This window comes from Cyprinodon tularosa, unplaced genomic scaffold, assembly GCF_016077235.1.
Source record: "Cyprinodon tularosa strain WSP-4 unplaced genomic scaffold, ASM1607723v1 ctg68, whole genome shotgun sequence".
Classification (NCBI taxonomy): Eukaryota; Metazoa; Chordata; class Actinopteri; order Cyprinodontiformes; family Cyprinodontidae; genus Cyprinodon; species Cyprinodon tularosa.
In genome coordinates, this window is record NW_024039429.1 from 1361383 (window position 1) to 1382526 (window position 21144).

At 39.0% G+C, this 21144-nt stretch overlaps 1 protein-coding gene across 1 annotated transcript in view; it reads left to right on the top strand.

Annotated features, from left to right (window-relative positions):
• The first annotated feature begins 5940 nt into the window (after positions 1-5940).
• fut8b (fucosyltransferase 8b (alpha (1,6) fucosyltransferase)) overlaps positions 5941-21144 on the top strand; it is a 154497-nt gene continuing 139293 nt past the window's right edge. The window contains exon 1 of the mRNA XM_038267620.1: positions 5941-6133. The gene's annotated coding sequence lies outside the window, so the exon portion shown is untranslated. The remainder of the gene's footprint in view (positions 6134-21144) is intronic.

The following is a 21144-nucleotide window of genomic DNA, read 5'->3' on the forward strand; positions in this document are numbered from 1 at the left end:
TAGGACCCCAGCTAGGAAAGGTATAAACCCTATATTCAGAATTATTTGCTATGGTAATAAAAAAAAAAGTTAATAATCTTTTATTTTAGGCCCCAGTAGCCTTATTTCTGTTGTTGTTTGATGGCAGATAGACAAGAAATGGAATTTGAGAGAGATAACACCTGGCCCGGACAGTCACTTTGAGGATTAAGGCTTTCATACATGGTTACCCTTGTGCCACTACCACACCCCTACATAAAATCCTTGTCAACAAACACTCTGGAAGTGACTCAATCAAGAAAAGAGATACAGTTAAATGGCCTACAAAAAAGCACCATGCCAACAATAAAAGAAAAGAAAAGCAAAAGAATACACCAGGGGTCACCAATGTTTTTAAGGCTGAGGGCTACTTCATGGGTACTGTCAGGGTTCCTGTGTGTGTGTGTGTGTGTGTGTGTGTGTGTGTGTGTGTGTGTGTGTGTGTGTGTGTGTGTGTGTGTGTGTGTGTGTGTGTGTGTGAGTGCGAGTGATCCATCGTTTCCTGAGAGGATCTGGTTGGAGTACCTGGGCTGCCTACACAGGTGGAGCTCGTCTGCTTCATCAGAGTGCTGGGATTAAATGTGCAGCAGAGCCTTTACTCAGCTTTGGATGATTTCTAGTAGTTTATCTCCTGTGAATTTGCCTGAAGTAAATTGGAAAATTGAAAAATATGCTACGAAACACTGTTGACGGAACCTCTTCACACTCCTGAAGGAACAAGAGTTGTCTCTTTCTCACTGTTTTGTAAATAAATCCTTTTTCCAGATTTAAACTGAGTTGATTCTGCATGTGGGTCAGAAGATTAAATCTGAACATGACAGGTACTGGGTCATTGGAAGGACTACCAATACTGACCTAGATGAACTGGACAGTGTTTATAACAAACAATTTTTTTTTCTGTTTTAGATACTGTCATTTTAAAATCTCTGCAAATTCTGTATATAATTAAAATGATTAAATGTTTTATAAATGATTAAAAAAGAAGAGCAACAGAATAAAATAACATTTCAAATTTAGCCCACTTAATTGTTCTGCTCTCAGAAGATGCTAAGGGGAAACCTAATGTGGAATTGGAGGCCCCTTTGTTCCCATGGGCAACATTTTGGTGACCATGCGAATACACAAAGCCAATGAGTTGCATTGGCTTAGAACACACCAGTTGCGTACAACTTTTTCATCTCGATCCGATTTTTCTCCATGTCGCACTGATTGCAGGCAGATCTGGGCAGATTATTTTCACTTCTGTCTCTGTGCTATGCACAAAGACAGTGGATAAGGACAACTTCCTTTGAGGATAAAAAGCCAACAGTAGCTACATTAGTTGCTTCTTTCATTTAAGTGAAACATCTGAACAAATAATCATTGAGCGAGGAGAACTCTGAAAAATACCAAAAAAACAGAAAGAGTACAGCAGCTTAAGGCCAAGCTACTTAAACTCAAAAACATCTCTGTTTCGGACTGGTTAAGGTTATAGTTCAAAACCAAAGCATTGAAGGAAAGACGGATACAAACTTTAAATCGATTGCATGCAATAATGATAAAAGTTATTTAAAAAATACAAAAAATAACAATAGCAATGTTTTTTGCTTTACATATTTAAAATTGCTAGTAACACAAGCAAAAAGATGAAAATAACAAAAGTTATATTGAAAAGATTAAATATAAGTCATAAAACTTGGCAAAAAAAAATATGTTTTGTCTACACCTTAATCCCAATACCCGCTCCGCAAGAGAAGGAGCCAGAGATTTACAGTGGGATTAAACACCTAGATTTACTTAACCAACTCTTCACAACACCCATTTCACCTAAAGTATTGCAAAACAATGTAGACCTATGATGACTTCATAACCTATACCTCATAAAGGAACACTGGAGGAGAAAACACCCAGAGTCCTTTTACTCTGTGATGGAGGTTCTCCGGGGGCTGATAATATTACGTTTTGTTTTACTATAAACATTATCTAATTTCAGTCATGGCATTTTTCCTTTTAATTTAATAAAAATTTTTGGCTTCATATTGCATTGAAGAAACCCACATGTAAGGTACAACAGCATTTATTTTCTCCTTTGGAGCCTGTATAGTATTTTAAAATTAAACATTTCAAGATGACAAAATGCGTTTCTTCAATAAGCCCCTAAGTCTCCTATGGTGATGTTAGGTCAGTAAAAATAAGAAAACAGAGACTTTACATCACTATGAATCAACTGGTTGTCTGCGAGTAGAGTCGCACAGTTCCTTTTATACCACATGATGGCGATGTTTTGTCAGCATGAGATGGAAAATATGTGTGGAACAATTGCAGGGAGGAGGGGGAGGATTGTTATTGTGATTCATCTCCTTGCCACTGGAGAGAGAGGTCTTCTCAGAGGCTCACTGAATATTTTTAAAAAATTCATGAAAAAGAGGCAACAAATAAAAAGCCTGCAGGTATCATCAATTTGATTTAGTGGCTTAATTCTCAAGGGAGACAAAAAAAAAAAGCGGGTAGGAAAACAGTATGCAATGGTTTGCTTAGTCTTTTCGTAAATTATACATTAAGGGGCGACAAAATGCCACATTAAACTATTTCACAGTAAGCATACATGTATATGTTGTTTGTCTTTCTTTTGTAAACCCTGCTTGACCACAACTAGGGTAAATTCAGATGTTTTTTTTCTACAAAACATCCTCTGTGGTTCAGAAATGAGTCATTTGGCAACATGAAACACTGTGTGAGACAGAATGTGTTTGTTGAATCTGTTTCAAGTTAATGAACTTCTGCTGTACAAAGCTGACCTACCGCAATAAAGAATTAATACCATTTAATCTGAATGATTACATTGAATCACTGAATAAGCAGGTCTTTGCAGAGTGCTGAATGTGATTAAATGTAACCTTTACAGCAGTCCTTTACAGCTGTGTGACTGATGACTGATCCAGGACCCTGTCCGCCCAGGTTTCCCTCTGACAAATGTAAATGAATAAGCTTTGCATCAGCTTCACATGTAGAGAAAGGCTCAGTTTGAAGAGATGGAAACTGAATCAGGAGAGCAGATTTTCAGCAGAAGTGCTCATCCATCAGATTTACCTTTTTTTTTTTATGCACCTGTAAAAAAAATAAAAATAGCTACCAACCTTTCCTTACTGGTCATCCAAAAATCAAATAAATGTACAGGTTTATACATGATTTCAGTGTAAATATCTATTTTACTTTTAAAGTATGGACATTTTTCCAAGAGTTTGTAAGCATTTCTAACCTCTTGAGTTGTCTTCTTGGTATCATTATGTACATTTGTTTGCTCATTTTGAATATATATTACTCGCTTTTAATTATCTTCCTGCAATTTTATAAGTCTTTGCCTTATCTCTTTTTATCCTGTTCAATATCCTTTTAAATATTTATCTCTTGTTTCATTTACCTTTGAGCTGTAATTACTTGCAAATCCAGTTGATCCTGTTCTGAACATTTCAGTTTCTTTTCCAAGGGATTCCGTTTCGTTTTAAATAGATTTTGATGTCTGTAACCGTTTTGCATGTATTTGCTGCAGTTTTGCATCATGCAAAACGTCTCCTTTCAATCCTTTTGTGTTTAAGAGTACGTCCCACTACATTTGTAGCGTGGTTTGCATCTATTTGTATTCATTTAGCAACTCCCTTTAGTCAATTCTGTCTTGATTTGCATATTTATTTTCTGTGTGAGAGAGTTTGCAGTCCATTTGAGTTGGTGCACTATCTCATTTTAATTGCTTTGCACATTCATTGCTTTTTAAAATTTTCTTGTGGCTGTTTGCTTTACTTTGTGCCATTTTTGTGGCTTCATTTAATTGTTTTTGAGTCATTTTGCATCTCTTTAGAGTACCTATGTGTAGCCCTGTGGAAATTTAATTGAGTACCCAGAAAGGAATGCCAATCATTTCTCAAACAGTGTTCAAACCAGGGCCCAGAACTCAGGAGGAACTTAGACTTAGAGAAACTTTGTCATTTTGTATACACAGAGTGTATAAAATTGGGTTTTGTACAGCTCTCATGATATTTCCATTTCTTAAAGTTCAGCAGTGATCAAATGTATGTTTGATGCAGGGACTGTGATATGTGTGAACTTCATCTCAATATGATTGCAAGATCTTGTTTCACTGCAAATTTGTTTTGAGACTTTTATTAATTATAGCTCCTTAACATACATTTTCTGGAACATTTGTATATGTCAGCCTTTAAATGTGATTGATTTAAAATGTCAGAATTTTTCAGTGCAAATTGAAAATTGAACAGTTAAGAAATGAAAGAAACTTATGAAGAAAATATGCTATGAAACACTTTCACATTTTTCATCACATTTTTTTATATGGTAAATTATGAATTCCTCTTGAATTTCAAGCTAAGGTTTTCCATGCATGACTTAAAAATGGATGTCAACTTTATTCTAGTTTTCTGCTAAGAATAATCTAAACAGATGAGTCTTAGACTCAGTGCACCTCTTGGGAAGTAATAGGCAATATCGGTATAAATGAGGAATGATCACTTTGCATTACATTGCATGGCTCCAGAGGCGTAGGGAGTGACTCCAGCTGGCACCATCTCTTTCACTCTGAGCCCAAATGACTGCAGTACAACAACCTGACACTGGTAAGCGCACTGCAGCTTTCATTTAAACCCACTCTCACCAGGATCTGCAACGGCCAAATTCAAGTGAACCAGCATGAGTCACACTCAGGCAGGAAGTTTATTTTCAATGCCTTCAAAATAAATCACCCAAACCTTTGATGAGAGTAGGATGCGATTTGAAAACAAGGATGAGGGGCAAGTTGTGCAAAAGGATGCTATATTTGTCAGGTATAAACAGGGTAGTCATTTATCACGTGGATCAAAGCTTAAGCAAGAATGGGCTCCGTTTTTTTCTTCTTAATTAATATAAAATTTTGGAAGTTTTCAAAGTACAAGCCCCTGTTACTAAGAAGCAGGTATGTTCTGGTGGTATTAAAATTAAGGATCTTTGGGGAAATATACTACATTTTCCTCTGGGAACAGACAGAAGTCATTTAAAACGTGTGCTTTTGCATTCATCTTTTGTTTATTGAGTACAACATCGAAGAGACAATAAAACAGTGGTTTGAAATCTAACTCAATGTCAGGGGCCCTCAACATCTTAGTCAAACCTTGCTGTCTTCATAACTTTCTTTGATCATTTTCCTAATTTGTCCAAGTAATTTTAGGTCTGTCAGGAACTGCAGGTCCTTTATACATTTTGTGCCAGCCCTATTTAGAGAGAATTGTGTCTGTTATACAATAAAAAAGGAAGACAAGGTCTTCAATAGGGGGTCCGCAACCCTTAGGGGTCCATGGAGGTACTGCATGGGGTTCGCGAAAGTTTTGGTCATTAGACTTTTTTTTAGATCAGACCACTAATTGAAATGTCTTCAAATACACATTAACATGAATTCAACACAATATAGTAAACAGATAAATGGATGCAGAAGATGTCTTTCAGTCATCAGTGCACATATTCAGTGAGCAGCACTTTCAAGCTGGGCACCGTTTCATTCACAACACCTGTCCTATCAATGAGGAATCAGAATCAGAAAGACTTTAATAATCCCAGGGAGAAATTACTTTCATTACATTATTACTCCATCTGTAGTTCTCGCATTTATAAACCTAATACATTATAACTTGAAAATTGAAAGACTAGGAATTGTATTTTTAAAGTTCTCGCATTTATAAACCAAATACATTATAACTTGAAAATTGAAAGACTAGGACTTTTGCTTTTAAAGTTCTCGCATTTATAAACCAAATACATTATAACTTGAAAATTGAAATACAAGGACTTTTATTTTTAAAGTTCTCACATTTATAAACCAAATACATGATAACTTGAAAATTGAAATACAAGGACTTTTATTTTTAAAGTTCTCTACCGGATGTTGTGTTTTCCCTCCTCCCCGCTCTGTGTTGACACCGGCCATTCAGTAGATCCCCACAGATCAGCCTGGGCTGCCGTTTTTCAGAGATCCGAGCTCCTCCAGTTCCTGTTTCCGCCGCAGCTCCTCTGCACACTTTTGTGGAGCAACAAGACCCGCATCAGCCCCGCAGCCTCTCCGGTCGGATGCCTCAGGAAGCCGGCCTGTCATACCAAGGTAAGGGATGAACTCTCCCCGCTGTCATCTTGTTATTTATTTTACGGAAACGCAGCCCAGCTCGTAAAAGAAAGCAGTGCTTCAGCTTCCATTCCCCCGGCCTGTTGATGAGATCCCGGTAGTCGGATAGCGGTGACGGCAGGGAGCGATCCCGGTTACCGTTAACCGAGCGGGGATGCGAGGATGCTATCCGCTGCTCGCTGTCCTGCTTTGTTTATCAGGATCCGTGTTGTTCTCTTTGAACTTATCAGACCCTCAATGTGTTGGATGGATTCCTGCGTGTTTATTTAACTTACAGATTTTTTTCGTTTGACATTAAATGAAACTCAGATAGCCCATAAGCTAAGTGCGTTGTTGGTGTGGTGTCTACCGTTAAATGAGGGGGAAACGCACGTGACCTGCAACCTGTAGAGAAATCCGCATGACACAGGGATGGATTTGCAGCCCTTTTATTGTTCTTTTTGTTTTATGACCTACAAGCTGCCAGTTTGGTAAACATCATCGCAAAGCTGCAGCTGCTAGGCTCAGAAATGAGCAAAGTAATAATCACCACAGCAAAGTGGGAGTTTGCTTTAAGTATCTGGAGGTGTGGTTTGATAAGGCCTCTGATAAGGTGATTAAATGAAACTGTCTGGCATAACATTGGCATGGTGATAGGGTGACTTCTGTTTTTTTTTTTTCAGCTTTTATTGTCATTACACTGTCACAAGTACAGAGCAACAAAATCAACAGTCTGCATTTAACCCATCCCCCTGGTGGAGCACTGGGCTGCCACTGTGTGGCACTAGGGGAGCAGTGTGGGGTTAAAGGTCATTGCTCAGGGACCCAGAGTGGCAGTCTGTGGGAGTGGGGCTCAATTCAATTCAATTCAGTTTATTTATATAGCGCCAATTCACAACACAAGTCATCTCAAGGCACTTTACAGTTCAACCAGATCATACAGTCAAATTGATTCAAAGTTTTCTATCTATGGAAAACCAGTTGATTGCATCGACTCATTGACTCAAATGCAATCCCTCACACTAAGCATGCTTGTAGTGACAGTGGGGAGGAAAAACTCCCTTTTAACAGGAAGAAACCTCCAGCAGAACCAGGCTCGGTGTGAGCGGCCATCTGCCGAGGCCGACTGGGGTTCAAGGAGACAGAAGCAGGCTTAAACTCATGCTTAAACTTAAACTATGCCCTAACCCAATGATGTATATATCGGTAAGCAGAGACTGCAGTTGCTTAGGGCCCCCCGACCTCTTATGGACCCCATCACTGACACCTGGAAGGCCCCCTACGCAATTGTGGACTAGGATGTCTCTTCGCGGATGTAATGGTGCAAACAATAATTCTCAAACCCACCTGATACATTTTTGACTGACCGGACCTTATTTATACGCCAAGACATGGTGGATTTCAACATGATGGTGAGCTGTTTAAACACGACACCAATAGCAAAGCAGACAGTGGTACTTTTAATTACTATGTTAATAACTGTGTATAGTTCATTAGACAGTGGATAAAAAATACACTCATATAATATGTTTCAAACCGCAATAAAGAACTTAAAAGAGCGATATATATTGGTATTTTATTTTTTACATTATTTTTTACTTGGAGTTATGGGTAATCCAGAGAGTAGATTAAAACCATAACCATTACGTACAATGTGTTAGCGACTATGGATACCAAAAAGGGGTACTTAAGCGGAAAAAAACATCCCAAAATAAACACGTTCCTTTAAAGAACCATAGAAGTTGAAGTGGAGGTTGCTGCTACAGTGAGTAAAGATTGGGGGCGGTTGAGTTTGGGGGCGATGGGGTGTTGTACTTCATATGGGGCCCACCCAGATAATGTTGCCTATGGGCCTACTGTCGTGTCGTTACGCCATTACCCTAACCTCTAGGCTGTCATCCCCCCTCACTTCTGTTTCACACATAAGTTCAAACTCCAAAATACTTCTGAACTTTAGCTATGCAATGTTCTGTGATCTGAAGTATTCTATAGTCAAGTTCTTGCTGAAAGGTTTCCCTCTGCAGTACCTACTAATTTTCAGACCAGCTTCCTTGCCTTTGCTGACAAAAAAAGTATCCCACTCCCACTATATGATGCTGCCACCAACATGTTTCACCACATATCAGCTGGTTTCCCACTTAAAGCTTTGTTTTGTTATTTTGAAAGACAATATTGGTGGATTGCACCATTAATAAAGGTGCTGTTAACAGAAGGTGGAAAATTTGAAAAGTTTTCTGTTATTTCTTCAGCTTATTTTATAAAATGAATTTAAAGATATTGTGGAGGATTTTTTAAAAGACCTGCCCTCTCCACTTTAAAAAGAAATGCACCTGCAAGATTTGGCACCATCCCATTTCTCCTCGTGCATGCCCCATTTAAAATGTGCTGTTCTCATTGCTCATACAAGCTTACTGTGTCCTCAGACAGTGGGGACTATATAGTAGACTTTATAGGAAACTCAGTTAACTGACCGTTCGGACAGGTGATCACTGCTTTTTGCTCTGTTGGTCACGTAACTCCTCCTCCTCTGTGCGCCACCTGCGCCATCTTTGTTATTAGTCCCCGCTGTCGGGTAGCAACAGCCTAAGGGTACAGCGGGCAAATCCCATAATGCTTTGTGAGGAGAGCTCACCGTGCAAAGCATTCTGGGATATATCTGCCTCTTCTGAGACCTTTCTTTTCTTCTCATACACTTCATAGACACTTTTTCTTCTGCAACTCTGGGCCATTTTCAAAGAACCATGGTGGGAAAGGTGAGCTTCAATGACTGTCTGAAACCGTAGCTCACCACACATATGCGGCTGAAAGTACGCATGCGCAGAAAAAGATAGCTAATGGGGATGAGCACGTAGGATGGCCTTACGTAAACATATCCCCAGAATGATTGACAATTAGGAGGACCACTTATTTAGATGATCCACCTGGAAATAAAAGATCATCCTCTATACTTTAAATCTTCCTGTCATGATGGCATACAGTTTGACAACTAGTGCCATAATAGTTCCAGACTTTCAATTTGTTTACACCAACATTTCTGTTTGAATTGCAGCTGATGATAAGGCGGAAGAAAACTGAACCTGGACAACTAATTCATCATTAATGTTATCTTATAAAGCCTGCCTTGGGTCCTGGCAGAGCAGATTGATTGAGTTAGTAGCCCTAATCCATTCATGAATAAGTAATCAGCCATATATATACTGCGGCGACAGCACTTTGTGCCATAGTTGCAGGCAGTAGGGGGGAAGACTGGAATTCTGGCGGCGGCGACGACGACAAGGTCGCATTAGATAGATGTCTGCCCAAATTTAAACTGCTTTCAACTGTCAGTGGCCAATTATTTTACGTAAAGCAAAAGTGACTCACTCTTCGGCTACAATTTGCTTTGATCAGGGCTGCAGTGATGTTTTTTTTGCACTGAAATCGGGTATGGGTTCATATCTGCCAGTTCAAATAATTACATTGGAGTAGTTAATTCAAAGCTGCAATTTTTGATGATTAAATCAAATAATAGAGAGGGCACTAAAATGACCCTTAATATTTGCAAGAAAGGTTTTTTTTTTCTTCTTTTTTAGTGCAGATTCAGTTTTGACTCTTCGAGCATACATAAGCCCCAAGGCACATTTCCTACCCTACTTTAAGAGTCACATGCATCTGGAATGCACTCCAGAAAAGTAGCCTCTCTCTTTTCTCTGCTTTCTGTATTTTATTCTCTCACTTTGTAGCAGCACATCTAATGCCTCACTCCACTGTCTGTCTTCATTTTTTTTGACTAATGGCTTCATTAAACATATTAGTGTTGCTCTGCCAAAGCTGTTAGGTGCGGCGCACTGAGCAAAAATTGGCTGTGACTTCTGGTAATAATTTAACCTGTATATATAGTGTTGGCATTCGTCATAAGGTGAGGAGCCTTTCTGCGTCTGGTGGGTTGTTTTTGTGCAGCAACTCGCTGCCAAGTGGAGTTTTATTTAAAATAGCACTTGGATTTGTTTTTCATTTGTGTTCTGTCTGCAGCAGCAGCCTCGTCACCTGCACAGCTAGTGCCCATGTTTGCATGAAAAGCAATTCTAATTTCAAGCATCACAGTGTTTTGGCTCAGTGTACAGTGTGTGTATAATGCTTGATATTGGCTTCAGTGTGCTGTGTATACATCTTCCCTGCTTTTGTTGTTCCAGATATATCCTGGTTTTTGTTTTTGGTTTGTTTTTTTTTCTCCTGAAAACATCGGTAGAATGGCGATGGGGATGAAGGGGGAGCCTGAATAAAGCTGAAAGATAAAAGCAGGATTTATTTCCAAGAATCTCTTAAAGTTTTGCGGTGTTATACTTTGAGCATAAACAGGAAAGATAAAAATTCTTTGCAGAACTTTAACATCCTTGTAGCAGAATATGTTAACAATGTCGCCAACGGAGGCAGGCTCACAGATGCATTGTTTTGTTGGTATTGTTAGTCTCAGAGCAGGGTATCCGGTTTTAGACCATAATATCTCCAAATAAAACAGAAGCCAGTGAAAAGAGGATTTGGTTGAGTATATGGAATAAATCTATAAGGGATTATGGATGCGCCCTGTGCAGAAAAGGAGGTTTGTTTATGTTTGATTGGTATTTCATGTAACATTTGTCTTTCATCTTTTTCTATTCCTCCACCATTTTAGCCTTTTGAAACTAATTCCTAACCAAATGATGTTTGCATTGGGCATAATAAGTATTGAGCATGTTAACGTTTTTCATGGTAAATCTATATTTAATAGAGCTATTGACATGAAATTTACCATGCGGTTAATATAAAGGTACAAAGAAACAAAACAGTCCATATGTTTGTGTGTCAAAGTGGAATAACTGAAATGTTTTCAGTTCTTAGGAATGAAGCCTTCGGTGGTTATGGCAGCTTCTTTCTATTGATATTATTAAGAATATCCAAACTACATTTCTACTTTCATCCTTCCCTTAGTTATATGAATGAATATGAAGGACCAAACACTGTTTCGTACAACTCTGTTAAAACAGTTTTAGTTTGGTCTTGCCTCATAACAATATACTCTCCCAGCATTATAATGGCTTCAAAGTGCCGTAAATAAGCCACATAAGCTCCTACTAATCATAGGTCTTTCTAATGTCCTTTGTCGTCTGATAAGGAGCATCTGGTCAAAATCAGTCATGTTGTATTGTTGTACTTTAAAATAGAAGATTATTGTCCCAATTTCCCTGAAATCTCTAGAGGTTTAAAACTACGACTGTAAGTAGGGCCATCAGTACATGTTTAGCATGGATATGGTTGCGAGGCTATTGAAAAAGCTCTTACTTATTATGACAATCTTGTGTGATGCATGGTAATGAAACCTTCATATTGTTGGACATCATTTGGAACTGAACCAATATGGATTTGCAGGTGCGCTTTCTAAATACTTCCAGATTTCAGAAGTTTTACTTTACTTTCATTGCCTTTTTCATATGTTCTCTATCACCTCACTTTCACGCCTTTTAGGGGTTAACTTGTGAATTAAGTCTGAACAATTCTGCTTTTCTTTTCATTTCAATGAGAAATATATTGAGTAAGACAAACATTGACATGTTCAATACTTATTTATCTTGCTAAAGTGCCATGGGGACTTTTGATATAATAACCATTGTATTGTGTGTGTGTGTGTGTAGGTCCTGAATTTCTTTTAAAACACAAGCATCTATAGGAAAAAGCTTTTCCTACCTCAGTCCTCTCCTGCTGTCATCCTTTGCAGAGGACCATTATTATCTGTATTGTAAGACAGAGTGTCTGTCTGGTGATTGTTCAAGCCAATCACAGGGTAAGTGTGAAGCAGGTTTCCATGGAGAACGGCAGAAAGGACTTGCCTGAGAGGCTACTGAAGCTGAGCCTGGAGAAGCTAGGCTGATGTGGGCAGATAGGATTCTCCTACTGGTGAAAGAGGAAGGGCCCAGAAGTGCTGCCTTTCTAAATGTCTTGCTGTTTATTCTCCTGTCAGACTCTGGAGTTTGGAATAGATATTAATATACAAAGGAACGATTGTGGCTCTGCCTAACAAAGTTGTGGGATTAGGTTGTATTTTCTTCAATAGACAGTGGATATAGATCCCATAAAGATATATTTGTTATGCATCAAATATGTTACAATGTTAGTATTGAGCCACAATTTAACCTAGAATTGGGCCTGCTTTGTATTGGTTGTAACCAGTGTAAGGTCTTGACATGAACCGTACGTCAAACGGTCTGCTGCCTGCCTCTGTTTGGGCCCTGCAGGAAGGTTGCTTAGCAGGAGCAAAAAATGAACATAACATCAGAGAAAAACTTGCATTTCCATGCAAAAATAAGGAGCCCTATGTGAGTTTAGTTTTCTATATCTCGGGGAGTTATTGCTACAGCAGTCATGCCTGGGAAATGGGTCTTGGAACATTTCTTCTTGGCTCATTGGAGTCCAGAAATAGGCATCTCACCCATTCAAACAAAGTGCTTAGATTCTCTGCTTCCCCTTTTATCTTCTGCATATCAGTAAGAGGTCCCTAGCTTAACTGCTGTTGGTCTCTTTTGTAGCAATATGTATGTATATATATATATATAAACATAAACCTGTATGCTGTATAATGAATGTCTTCCTTTTGTTTCGCTGTATATTTATAAAACTGGGAACTTTTTTCCTGCAAAATTGTACTTACTGCTAGACTTCTGTCCCTTTTAACTAAAATCTACTTCAACTAACTGGCATCTTTGTGTAATTCTTCCACTGTGTAAATACAGCTTTTCTGTTAGGGCTTCAGAGTTTTGTTGAGCATTAGGGAGCAATCATTACAGTAATAGAACAAGGACTGTGGTTAGATTATTAAACAATATCCAAAGTTGTGAACATCTCTAGAACACTCTTTAATCTGTCTTCTGAAATTAGAAAGATCCCCTCTGTGAAACACAATGGTAACATCAGGGTGGGTGGATTTTTGTTTTTCTTTAGGAGGGACAGGGAAGGTTCTCCAAGTATATAGGAAGATATATGGAGCTGCATAGAGGGTAATTCTGAAAGAAAACCTTCTAGAGGCTGTGAAAGATTTAAAACTGGGGGAGAAGAATAATCTTTCAGCAGAACAATGGCCATAGCCAGGCAGCTAAATGGTTATGGTGTATAATGATGCATTTTAAATATTTTAATATGGGCAGTCAAAGTTTAGACTCAAGATTGAGAACTAGTGTAAGTTATAAAAATGATGTTCCTGGAATAAAATAGTTCAATCAGATTGAACTTGAGTTATTATGGAAGAAGAAAAGTAAAAAAATTCTATATCTAGATGTTCAGAGCTGGGGGAGATACACAGTTAAATATTTACAGCTGTAATTATTACAGTGAAAAGCATAGGGGGCTGAATATATATGTTGATGCTGCATTGTTCAGATTGTTATTTGTAAAAACCGCCTTAGTGCACTTCACAAGAATGCACTGCATTGTGTTGATCTCTTAAATCAAGTTACATTGGCCTTTTTTTTGTTTTTGTTATAACATGACAAAATGTGAAAAAGTCCCTGGGGTGTGAATGCCTAACCAAGACAGTGAGTTCTGTGTGTGTTTGTGTAGTTCTGTGTGTATGATCGACCCCATCAGGAAAATGAAATTTTCTCGCTCGTTCTCTTCCCCACAGCCGATTTCAAATGGGTATGACACGCAGTGGGAACTTTCAGCTCGTCAGAAGTTTCTCAGAGATTCACAGTGGGACAGAAGAAGCCCCCACCATCCTTGTTCCCATCCTCCCAAAACCTCCCACATCCCCACAGATTCCCCTGGTGCTCTGTACCCTGAGCCCATCAAAGTGCCTTTTAGCCACTGTGAGTCCACGGCTGAGGACAGGATCAGAGCAAGCACGGAGGGGTGGAGGGATTCAGAGACACTGCAAAAAAAAATTCTCTGTAAGAAACTCTGCTTGCTGGGTTTTAGGAAGTGGCACCACACAGTGCCTTACCTAAAGCTGGATCTGATTCTGCTTTGGTCTTCGAGAGCTCTTCCTCCGAGCACTTTGAACGTGCAACGGTCTGCTAACATCAAGGGACACGTAGGACAAAGATTCAGAGTTTGGAAAAAGCAGATTGAACAAAACATTGAGATGGCTGCACAGCTTCAGGCACTAACATTCAGATGATCTCTACACCAAAAAAAAAAGAGAAGCCAAAGAACTAGACACTGGACATTAGGATCATCATGACAACGGTCCCAACTGCATTCTCCAGCCACAGCTCAGAACGGACAAGCCCACAGCGACATGCAGAAAAGAGCCCAGCTATGAGCTCATATGACAGAACTGGTGCATTTCCCACATTTTAGTAGTAAAGGTTGTGTGACAGGCCTGCGTCTGCATGGGAGGGGCTATTCAGTATTATTCTGTTAACAAAGCTAAGCCGAAATTCCCCCAGCAGCGGTTCTACCTCCACCCACGAACACATGCTGAATGTCATCCATTTAGCCAGAAGTATCTGATTTAGTGCTAGTCAGTATCGAGTGCCCTGAGTGTGACCTCCTTCCAGATCCAGAGAGGGTTCATCCCCAGGCCCCTATGAAGTGGGAGCTGGAATGTGATGAAAGGTGGGTATTATCCTGCTCACAGGCAGGGGGCTATATGTGCCACTCATGCCTTCCTGGAGGGTCTCTTTGCTTAGTAGGTAGACATTGTGGTTTCTGTAGATAAACTATTGATCCTGAAGGGGTAGCATCATCGTTTTGCCCTATTCTGAGAGGTCATAGGGCAAGGTGACTTGCTCAGTTAAGCTCAACGTGATCAAGTTTTATTTAACACACTACCCTACCATACGACTTTGTGAAGTTCACAAGCGGTAAAATGATTACAGTGCATGGTTTGCTCTATATCTTTCAATGAGTTCATTGTGAGTACATGTGGCGTTTGCAGAATGTGCTGCTGATGGTGTAGCGCAGCGCGGGCAGTGGCTGAAACGGATTGCGAAGGATTGGAGAGGATTGGCCTGATTGGATTCCATCCACAGGGGTCCTGTCACCTGGCACAGCATGCCGCTCTGGAAAACGGCAGGCTTGTAATCATACAGCAGTCTAACTGTGAAGAAAGAGCAAAATCAGCAGTCAGGCGCTGATGGCACACTTAGTCACAATGAAGAAACAAAAGGCCAACAAACACTCTGCGTAACTGAAGGGCTTTGTTGGTAAAATGAAAAGTGGTCCTACAAAGTCTGGAAAAAAAGGAACAACATTAAATTATTTTCAGGATTTTGAATAGTGTGGGAAAAAATGGCAAAGAAAAATTATATTTCAGTAGTGTTTTCTGTCATGTCACTTGTTGAATAAATGAGCTTTCATCCATATATCTGTCTGTCTGTTCATCAATCCATAAATATATCGACACTTTCATCTATCCACGCATTCCTCTGTATTACTATCTATCCAGCTCTCTTGCTAGCCACCTATGACCAAGATTGATGTGTGCAGAAAACTGTTATGACAAAGTTGTACATAAAAAGATAAAACTATGCTTTTAAGTCACCTTTATAATCCCAAATGCAGTGTGTTCTTACTGAAGTCCATGAACATTTGCTTTCCAAACCGTTTTTTTCTTTTACAGTTTGTGCGGAGATCCAATATTTTTTTAAAACCTCTACCATTTAACTTTTTTTTTTATAGCACTTTAAAAAAATAACCCTTTAAAGTATTGGAAATCTTTAGTTAAAGCAAAATATGATAAAAAATGGGAATAATAACATTGCAAATATCGCAATGAATACCGAAAAACCTTGTTTGTCATATGCAGCGCTTCTGAAAACATCATGGATGTGTCTGAGGACAGGAAGAGTATTAGTCTTTTGTATCACTGCACAATGGAGTGAGGTGGATTTAATTGAGGTCATCAGCCCAAGATTCAGCCGATAATGCAGAGAAAGGAGAAGAGAAGAATTTTAGGAGGTTGACTGTTAAAGGCATGTCTCGGCCTTAGGAGAATGAATGTAATCCTTGATCATAAAAAAAAACACAGGTCCATTGTTGGAAATTCAAATAGAGCAGAAAAGGTTTATGGTATTTATGTAATATTTCCCTTTCTTCCTTTACAACTAAACAAGTGAGCAGCATGGCCTTGTTATTGGAGATAAGCTATATGCATATTTTAACCAATGTATATTCTCTGCTGGGTTACTTTTTTATCACATAATATATGTAAGCACCCTCGCCGACCTCGCCAGCTGCAGTGTGGTCTGACGTAAAAAAAAACAACCATGTTTGTTACCGTTAATCTGACTCAGTACAGGTTACGTATTCACCTGTTTTATTGCTTTCAGCCCATTATCCTTTGGCACTGCTTGCTATTTTTTTTTTTACAATCATTCTGCAACCCAAGGACAACCGGCATGTCAAGGGGCAGCCACGATTCTCCCATCAAGCATGCTTTACTTCAGGATTTCATGCAGTCTGCTCAGCAAAATACCAAAGTGCGGAGCCACTAGAACTGCAAAGCAGGGAGAAAACATCACATCAGCATGTTTTGACGGTTATTGTAATTGCAGTGCATTTAAAGAGAGGATTTATGGTTATATTAAACTAATAGATGTATCTTGAAACATTTCCAGGAGCTTTCCCTTCCTAGAATACAGTTGTAACGTCTCTTATTAGACCTCACTGTGATGCTCAATTTACGATCACTTAATGGTTTTCCTCAGTATTTGGGGGAGGGGGGGTCTTTTGGCCAAGAAAGCCTAATTCCCAATGCTTTAGTTATTGATTGGAATTATAAAATGGATTTATAATGCTTATGTTGCAGCTTGTGCAATATAGATGCTCCTATTTTATTTGATGCTGCATTGTCAATAAAAATCCTCTCCTGGTTGTGCCAGAGCAGATGGAAGTTATTTGTTGGTTGCAGGGGCAGTCAATCTAAGTAATGTGCGCGCTTTATGAAAAGCAGCACATATTACTGTTGAGACAGAGCAGGCAACACAGGATGCCAGCGGTTTTTCATGTACAAGGGGGGATTGAATTTTCAGTTCCATATCACCTCTAAAATAGATATTTGCAGAAGTGAAATGAGTTAGTGTCTCTTTCTATTTACAGATGCTGCAGTGAAAGTAAATTGAGATGTATAATTAGGAATTTTTTTCTGATGTCTGATTCTTGTGCTCCCATGTAATCCATGTGTTTTTAATATTTTACTGAGCTGCTGCTTCCTAATTAATGTTTAAGAATCTCAATTGTTAGTGTTGTTTTGCTTTTGGCAGCAGAGATGCTCTTGGTACTTCAGCTACAACTTTAATCATTCATCTACAGTATGTAATCTCTTTTTGCATTAAGCCTCTAATTTATTTTAATAAGATGATGAATTAAGATTAATGTAAGATTATATGCTCTCTGGTGTAAAATTGCAGTCAGTTGTAGATCACAGTTTTTACCTGCATATTTACAGTGGAATGCTGTATAGAATAAAAACAGGTTTCATTTTTTAATTGAGGGATCTTTTTATTTTATTTGTTTGCTTTTGCATGCAGGACTCAGATCCAAGCAAATCTGTTTCATTCTGTACTCTGCAGGAGATTTTTAGAATGCATTTAATTTTATAAAACCTTCATTATAGGTTTTAGAACAAAAGCATTAAGGCAAGTATAGATTTAGACAAGCATCAGTTTTTATTTTCCCTGATTGAAGATTTAGTCAAGCTTAAATTGTTTGCTTTTTTATTTCTGAGCATAGTATTACAATTTTTATCCAGGCTAATATTAATTATTTAAAGATTGTAATACATATCTATCTATATATATATATATATATATATATATATATATATATATATATATATATATATATATATATATATATATATATATATATATATATATATATATACATCTTTTTTTTTTGGATAGATTTAAAACCTTTAAATTTTGCAATATTACTCCGATTTATTAGCCTGGGTGCCATTCCGAACTTAGTCCCGCCCACAACGTTTGAGGTCGGGAAGTTCGGCCTGGCATTGCTCAACAGTAGCGCGAGTATGCTCGCACAATATCTGGCAGGCCAATCAAATTGTCAGGGCGGGCTTTATACGATGATGGACAGATGATCAACAGTAACGTAATCAACCATGTGACCAAAGCGCGCTTGGGTGACAACAACAATGGCTGCCGCTGGAGAGTTTAAGTGAGTAGATTCTGCTATTAGGTCTGTTCTAGAAGATATCGACAGCAAATTAATTTTAAAAGAGGAACAAAGAAACGCGATCAAGTCTCATCTTCTTATTCTAGGCGTGCAACTGCACGCTTTGATTTTTGTTGACAACAACTATGCGTCGCTTAACATACGTCACGCACTCCGTTGCTCTTATTGGTTGTAGGTCTATCCAATTGAGTGCAGAGGCATTTTTTTCCTGGTTCGTTCGAAACACGCCCCATAATCACAGCTCTATGGAGCAGTATCAGACTCATATTCTGACTAGAATTGAGTAGGACTACGTCAGGCTACCGATTTATGGGTATTGATTAACATTTTTAAGAATTGATTCATTTCTAATTCTCAAGATTAACTTCTTAATTAAATTCTTTTGGGTTTAAAATCTCAAATTGGATTCCTAAAATAAAATCTTTATTTTTTATTTGTTATGCTAATTACATGGCTGTGTAGTTATGCAACATACCGATACTGGTATTATATTAAAATTTAACATCATATCAACATCACATCGTTAAAAACTAATATGAATATGCCCGACAGCAAACCTCTTTTCTTAGTTTCTCTTTCTGTAAGCTTGATTTTCTGTAAACCATTAACCAACCTTAGCTGCATTGTAAGTATAGCTACGTTTTCTTGCTCCAATCAAAACACAAAGTTAAGTTTCCTGTCACCACTTTTTACTTTATCATGTCAGCATTTCTTTTCTTTTTTTTATTTGCATTTTGTTGCCTCTGTAAGCTTGAAAAGCCTCTTGTTCCTCCCCAGGATTTTTAAAAGCTGTGGTCACCTTTGGAAAAGCCCTCAGTGAGGAACAAGAGGCCATATCTATCTGACACATCTGCGTTGTAGCCTCAGAGATTTTGCCATCTCCTATTGTTCCTCTTTTCATGCTTTCATTTTGCAATCTGACATTGTTTTATTGCCTGTGCCATCGGTGCATGAAGGACTTTTAAAAAGGCCAGTTTGGCAGACCCTGTCCCCAGTTTTAGCTTTAGTCTTGGAGTAATAACAACATGCCAGTCAGATATAAGGCCCCTAATCGGGCTTGGTGTGATGACACAGCTGTCCAAGACCCATTATGTTGTTGGAGCTGTAAGATATTGGGAGGAGAAGAGAGAGGGAGGAGGGGTGGAAGAGGAAGGACAGCCAGAGTGAGTGACTGACCGCAGTCCAAAAACATGATGCAACATTGTTCACTGGAGGAGCAGGAAAAGCATAACGAAGGGCCTGGAAAACAGCATAGAGTTAGTTGGATGGATCCTGTCTGCTCCAGTCGCCCCTCAGCCAGTTTTGACGAGGATGGAGGAGACACTTGTGTGATGCCAGCCGTGTTGCTACATTTGAAATATGCATCTGTAAAATTGCTGCATGAGTTGAACTAAAACCTGCCTCTTGGTGGCTGTTTTTCGACCTTTGAATTAAAGTCGCTACATTAACTTAATATGGAGCTTTAAATACCTTCCAAGAGCCTTTTCTCATCTCTTTGAGCCGAGAAAGAGAATAACGGATCATTGTTGATGGATCTGCTCTTATAGTTGCTTTGAAGATCTTAAAACAAAGAAAACAAAGCTAGGAAGGGATCTAAACGTCTTAGCTGTCATATTGAGCCACAGTTTATCCCCATAGGGAATACTTGCTCAATATAACTTCACATTAACACCATGATGTTCAGAATCAGAATCAGAATCAGAAATACTTTAATAATCCCAGAGGGAAATTACTTTTGTTACACGCTCTAGTTACAGTTTTACATGATATATACACACATCCAATTCAGTCATTTAATCAGCATTAGATGTGACCTGAGTGCTGATTATATAGGCCTTATTGAACCTAGATCATGAAAACAGTCGAGCTCCATGTGTAAGCTCAGCCCTCCATTAAAAAGCCGATCCATCCACTCAAGTGAAATAATAAAACGTCTTTCTCAATCATAGCATCATTTGCTTCACTCGCTCCATGTGGCCTAATTGAGGAACTCTTGAGCCACGTTGATCACCGTGGCAACGTTACCCCACAGATAATCATTGTCTTCTGGATTAACATAACAACAGAGAGGAGGCTTTGCTTTAACTCCACTAACATTGGACCGAGCTCCTTTGTGTCAGCCTGCCTGCTGGTCTTGTCTTAACCAGGATTAGAAGCTCATGCCCCCATGTTGCGCTCATGCCCTCGACTCAAGAACTTGGCCAAACTTTTCTTAGTGCCCTTGAATGGTTCTGTTAAAAGATAGCTGATAATTCTAATTAATGATAAGGAAAAAAAGCAATTAAACCTTAGGGGGGACAAAAATAACTTTCAACATGTGCAAAACAACTGCAATTTATGTTTGCTCAGGCAATAACGTGTGGGCTGGTTACCAATGTTTAGAGCCCCTTTTATTCCAACCTTTTGAAACCGTGTAGAGAACAGTCGGAGCACAGTAACCGAGATAACTGTTCAATGTAAATGAAACTTCTTTGCGCCCTGAGCGATTTGCCCACGACGGTTGGGAGAAAATTAAACATGTTTGATATTCTCCCGAACTAACGATTCCTGATCAGGAGGTAGTCGTGAGAGGCTTATCGCTGCTCGTAGCCCCCTGTACACTACACGACTCTGCCCGATCGGAAAATACTTGCACGACTGGAAAATCACCCTGAAAATCGCACCGTGTACGCCGGGCTTTACAAGCAGCAAATGAGACCCGGCTTTTTTTTAAATGTGGAGGGAGCCAAATGCCACCCATGTTTGAAAAACAGCGTTAACCGTATAATTTCAGTGGGAAAGCAGCTATAGGCTCTAAAGAGCATAGAGAAACCAGCAGACCCCTTCCCCATCTGTTGTACCTCACTGCTGGCCAGCTGGCTGAA